The sequence below is a fragment of the Anthonomus grandis genome, chromosome 1 (assembly GCF_022605725.1).
Source record: "Anthonomus grandis grandis chromosome 1, icAntGran1.3, whole genome shotgun sequence".
Classification (NCBI taxonomy): Eukaryota; Metazoa; Arthropoda; class Insecta; order Coleoptera; family Curculionidae; genus Anthonomus; species Anthonomus grandis.
This window is the reverse complement of record NC_065546.1, coordinates 14,393,742-14,399,741: the sequence shown is the minus strand read 5'-3', so window position 1 is coordinate 14,399,741 and position 6,000 is coordinate 14,393,742. Positions and strand designations below refer to the sequence as shown.

Sequence of the window (6,000 nt, the reverse complement as noted above, 5' to 3'; positions counted from 1 at the left end):
CCTTTTTTCCGCAACTGTTGTCTTAATCTTACCGCATCACAGATTGTGATTTACTTATCAAACCCGCAACCACTCTTAGTGATTAAACCCGAATTAGAAGACCCAAGAAATCCAGAGCAGGCCTGCTGAAGCCGGATACAGACACCTTAAGGTAAGGATCTTTAAAGGCTGGTTTTTCGACCTTTCCACATTTACTTTTATTCACACAAATACAGTCCACTTTAAATCTCTCACTGAATTGTCTAAGTCCACCTTGTGCTTAAATAAAAAATATAAGTCACAATTTTAATTAAAAAAAAAATTGGTTTTCTAAACGACCAAATATTCTCATCTATATTTTACAACTAATTACAACTTTATTTAGATAATTGAAAAATTACTTTTACTAATATTTAAATAAAAATAAATTATGTAATTCTTACTACTTTTATTTATCCGAGAAAAAGAATATTACTTTGGCTTCTACACTCGCGAGCCCGAAAACGATACACATTTCATATTTGATTTCTTCTATTTTTTTTTCAATATTTTGTGATATTTATATAATCTTAAACTTAAATAAAACATCCTCTTCTAAGTAATTTCTAACAATAATCAACCGTTTGCTTAAAAACTTGGTAGTGATGGAGTAGTTGAAACTCTAAGTTATAAAAAAATTAATCGTATTGCTAGAAAAAACTACTATGAGCATTTTAATATCGAGTGTTGCCTCGACCTGTCCCAGCGACTGCTTGCATTATTCTTAGCATGGCTAAAATCAATTGATGAATGTCTTTTTAATCAATAAAGTCCTATTGATTAAAAAAAGCATATTGTAATTAATTTATGATTAAACGAGCAAAAATACGACTTAGTAGTCTTCGCCCAAGCATGATCCAAACATGTTCAATTGGGTTTTCATCTAGACTTAACGCCAACCACTCAAAGATAGGATTCTCAAGTCATACATAAAGTCTACATCGCTTAAGTGTTCTTGAGTAATTCGCGCAAGGTGAGCCTAGTATTGTAATTCATTAGAATAATATGATTTAATAAAATCACATAAGGAACAACAAGATCTTGCACAATTTCATTGTTGTATTTAACAGCAGTTGAGAAGTCTTTTGGAATGACGTGCAATTTTGTGCACCACTGTAAAAAAATTCCAGCCCACACTATAAATGCACGCTCTTGGTATCCTATCCTAGGACTAAAAGTACGTTCTATCAAATTAAACCTCAGTTGCAATAAATATTGTATAATTCAAATTTGACAAGCCGCTGACTTATTTCAAAAAACACGCAAGTGACAATACTAATCGATGTGTCCAAAAAATAAAAGAAAAAAAGAATTTGTTCCTTTCATTGTAAATGCACTGTATAATGCTAAAAAATTCTATTTCAGTTAAATTAATTTAAGAAAAATATTTTAAAACTTATAACAAAATTTTTAAAATCTGATAAATTATACACATCTATTACTAACCATACGATTATTTCACGAACTTACAAGAAGTTTATGCCCAATTTCTGAAATGACTGATTCTGATACATCATCACCACCACGATTTAGTTTCAGGCCGAACACGACCAAATGTAACGGGAACCGTATGTCTTATACGAAGTTAGCAACTAAAATGGGCAAAACAATAACAGCAAAAGGTTAGAGAGACACCGGCAATATGGAAAGCGTCATACAAAATCATGGGATCGTTCGTACGTGGATCTGATTGAAAACGCCATAAACTACGGGTAACGAGGAAGTGGGCGGCTTTCGGCTTAAGTTTTCTTACTTGTAGTATATCCACGTCCCATTTGAACTATAATAGGATGAGCTGCTGTTTCCGATTTAATTTAAGAGCTCTAAATAAGGTAATATGGGGAATAAAATAATTTTATCAAAATTTGTTCGTATAGAATAATTTAAGTTGAAGAGCAGCACATAGAAAACATTAATAATAATAATAATAATATTAATAATAATAATAATAATAAACGACTTTAATTAGTTATTTAAAAAATTACATAAAACAAAATCATATGATATAAATATTATTTTAATAAGGTACCCACCATTTTATAAACTCTTGGCTATCTATTGCTCTTCTAAGATAATAAAAATAAGAAAGATTAAAATGTTCAATGATATTAAATTAATTAAATTACCAGATCGAAATATTTAGCAGGCAGCCAGTCTATCACACCACAAATCACTCATTCATTCGCAAATTCATAGTTACAGATTGATGCTGGTCTCTTATTATATTCCTAAATATTGAGGATTCAGGGGCATTAATCAACTAATAAACAAAATTTTGTAGATGATGCTTTCGACGATTTTCCATATTAAACTAGTTACTTTCAGATATTAAGTATGAAACACGGTCATATTTACGAATTCCATAAATAACTCTGCAGCATCCATTTTATACCTTTTGTATTCTCTATTTCAATTTTGTATTGAATATCAATAGCGGTTAAGCAGAACCCATAAAGAAAATCATAATAGTTAAAGTAGTATAGACTTAGAACATTGAATACACTAGAATACAACTTTGGATTGAGCCCAACATATACACAGGGGGTATAGGGGATATTTTGTTGATAAACGTGCTTGGTATTCAATGTTTGTATGCAAACAATTTTAACAGAAGAAAATAAAGTGATAGAAGAGAGAAGAAAATATAGTAAACTATTATAATTAGCAAAAACTTAATTATATCATTTATTATAAAGGAAAAGAAAGAGCGAAATTCGTTTAATAACCAAAACTATTTTGTACTATATTTACACTAAACACTAATAATAATTATTATTTTTAATTTAAATTCTTTAAATCACCAAATTTCCGCACACAGCGGCAACGCTGTAGATTTTGCCCAGAAATGTTCTCGCGATAAAGGTATTTGGCAACTGCGTTCGTTGTTTAGTTTTGGATGGTGCACATTTTGTACAGCATTAGTATCAACAGGATGTTTTGAGTGGTTTCAGTGCATTTTTTTAATTAATATTAAAACTAAAATCTCCTTTTTTGCTGAAAAAATGATTAATAAATCTAAAGTGGGGCACACATATTAGGAAAAGGGAAATTCAAATCGTTTCTTTCACAGGTGTCACTGGTGTGATCCTTCTGGTTATAATATTATAAAAGACGATATATTTGTGAAAGTATCTATTGAATATTACATACCAAAATAAAGCTTTTTTCCATAATTTCTTTTTGGAAAATATTAATAAAAATGTATAATTAAGTATATTGTTATAATCTAGCAAATTTATTGCTTATTAGAACTCGAAATGCCGAAGAAATTAAGGCAGTGTCTGGTCGACATCCAGCAACCATATCGAAAACGCAGCATATATCGTTTGCCAGGAACATATTTATAGTCCGCGCCCATTGTTATTTAATCAATATAATGCCCGTATATCCTGGAACTCGAAAGAAGTTTTAATAATTTTTTGTCTAGATAACAACAACGGATAACTAAATTGGTTTATACCGGGTATAAACCTTGACAAACAAAGGTTGTTTTGTAAAAATTAATTAAAAGTTAACTTTCAAAGGATGTAAATTGAACTTTTTTCTGTAATAGATAATAAATATCCAAACCGATTTGAAATGGTAGCAAATCTCTATAAACAAAAGTTTTTTGGTTAAATCTTTCTGAGTTAGATGTTGCAAGCGACTATAATTGCCAAAGGGTATGGATAAAACTATTCCTTACAGCCGTTAGGAGTTATAGCCCTTTATATTTTTTAACATCTAGCAATTTAATAATTTTTTACCAAAAAACATTTGTTTGTAGAGTTTTGCAACCATCTCAAATCCGTTTACATATTTATTATATATTATAAAAAAATAGATTTATTCAAATCCTTTGGGAGTCTTTTTCATTTAATTAACATTTGATTTTTTTAATAATTTTCACACAAAAACTTTATTTTGTAGAGGTTTATAACTACTATAAATCTATTTAATTATTGATTGTTAATATCTGGACAAAAAACTAATAAAATTCTTTGGGAACATCACGAGATACGGGCATTATATCGATTAAATAACAGCGGGTGCGGACTATAAATAGGTTCCTGGCAAACGACATATGCTGCGTTCTAAACTTTTGGTTGCTGGATATCGATCGGACGCTAGCTTCACACATGTGAATAAATATCTGGAAAAAAATGCAAAGTGGCAACATCGGATACTTGCATTCTAAACATAGAGGTATTTTACATTGCCAAGTTGCTTTTTTATCAAATGTTCTGTTAGGAATCTTTTTTTGTTCTGAAAAACTCTTAAAGTATATATTATTAGTCAGCAAATGAACGAAACTTTTAAAGACTCCTTTTTCTACCTGTTACAAAATAGATGACATTAAAAAATATGCAGTGAATTAAGAAAAATATATATTGGATGAAAAATTGGAAATTCGATTTGACATCATTGTCTGAGAGATGGTGAACTCAAACAACTTTACCTATGGTTTGCAGCCTATTCTAGGCATTCAATATTTTAAGGGTATAGACCAAGACTATCACATAGCATTTTTTTAAAAGAAAAAATTAAATATGCCTATTATTATATATTAACTTAAGGGCATATAATCTTTTTCTAATAATATTTTGTACGTGTTCATGAAATCTAGGATCCTCGTCAATTGCTACGCCCAGATTTTTTGCAGTAGGCACAAGAGACAAACTTAGGCCATTTATATTTAAATTCAAAAAGTTGATAAACCTTGGAAAATCTGGAATAATTTTATTTTCTATAAACTAAAAGAAAAAAATTTATTATACAGGGTGTTTTAAAATTCACTACATATATTTAAGGGCGTATTCCTGAGGTTAAAATAAGACTTTTTTTCCTATAAACATGGGTCCTAAAATGCACCCCCTTCAAGCTACAGCCATCCCAAGAAGTGTAAAAAAATCGATTTTTTAAAACTGTGTCTACAGTTTTGCATCAAATTTAACGAAATTTGGAATACCCCCGTTATTTTAGGCGGTCTATTTACTCTTTATCTTAGAAAAGGCGTAAAACTAATTTTAAGGGGTAAACCCCCTCAGTTTGCACACTTGTGACACTTTTGACTGCCAAAATTTTATGTGTACATACATTTTTTTTTAAATTAAGCTACACCAAAAAATAAACCATACAAAAATTTAAATTTTTGGTCTCTTGCATTTTTTTCATACGACTATTAGTTTTTAAGAAAATCGCCGGTGAATAAAATGATACCAATATCGTAAATTAAAAATCAAAGAAAAAATTTAGGAAGTAGGCTGTGTTTCGCAATTGTTGACATTTTGATTTTTGAGGTTTTAGTAGTAGGCTGTGAGTATTTGCTTTAGACATTTTTTAACTTGCTTAACATTTGGTGTAAAATAAATTTACTGTCATTGCTGAATTTGTTTAATTCCAGTAGTTTACTACCCGTTTTAGATTTAAAGTGTAGTTTTTATTCCCATGTTTTATTTCTAAACGCTAACATTGCTAAAACTGAAAATGAAGGTTATTCATTCGAACATCTTGCAGACATCCATTTTGTTTGTGGTCTTGCTGATGGTAACGCGTATGAAGCTCAAAGATTGGATCAGTTAAGTCACATCGGCACATCGGCATCTTAGGTAGTTTTCGGACCTCCAGGAACAATGCAGGCAGACCGCAACAAGCACGAAACCCAGTGACAGAGGAGCAAATTTTGAATGCCATCGACGACGATCCTGGCCTAAGCACCCGACAAATAGCTCGGAATTTGGATGTTCCACATGCAACTGTCTGGCGGGTTTTGCACGAAAATAGCTTGTATCCATACCATATTCAAAGAGTTCAAGCTTTGCTACCTCAAGATTTCCCAAGGCGCTTATTGTTTGCAAGGTGGTTAGTTCAGAGATGCGCGATAGATAATAATTTTTTATCAAGTATCCTATTCACAGACGAAGCTCATTTTTAGCGGGAAGGGGTGGTGAATTTTCACAATGTGCATGTTTGGGCAGCAGAGAATCCGCACGAAATTAGGCA

At 31.0% G+C, this 6,000-nt stretch overlaps 1 long non-coding RNA gene across 1 annotated transcript in view; it reads left to right on the top strand.

Moving 5' to 3' along the window:
- Positions 1–1,557: 1,557 nt before the first annotated feature.
- Positions 1,558–6,000, top strand: part of LOC126737692 (uncharacterized) — a 71,571-nt gene continuing 67,128 nt past the window's right edge. The window contains exon 1 of the long non-coding RNA XR_007661081.1: positions 1,558–1,776. This is a non-coding gene — a long non-coding RNA (uncharacterized LOC126737692). The remainder of the gene's footprint in view (positions 1,777–6,000) is intronic.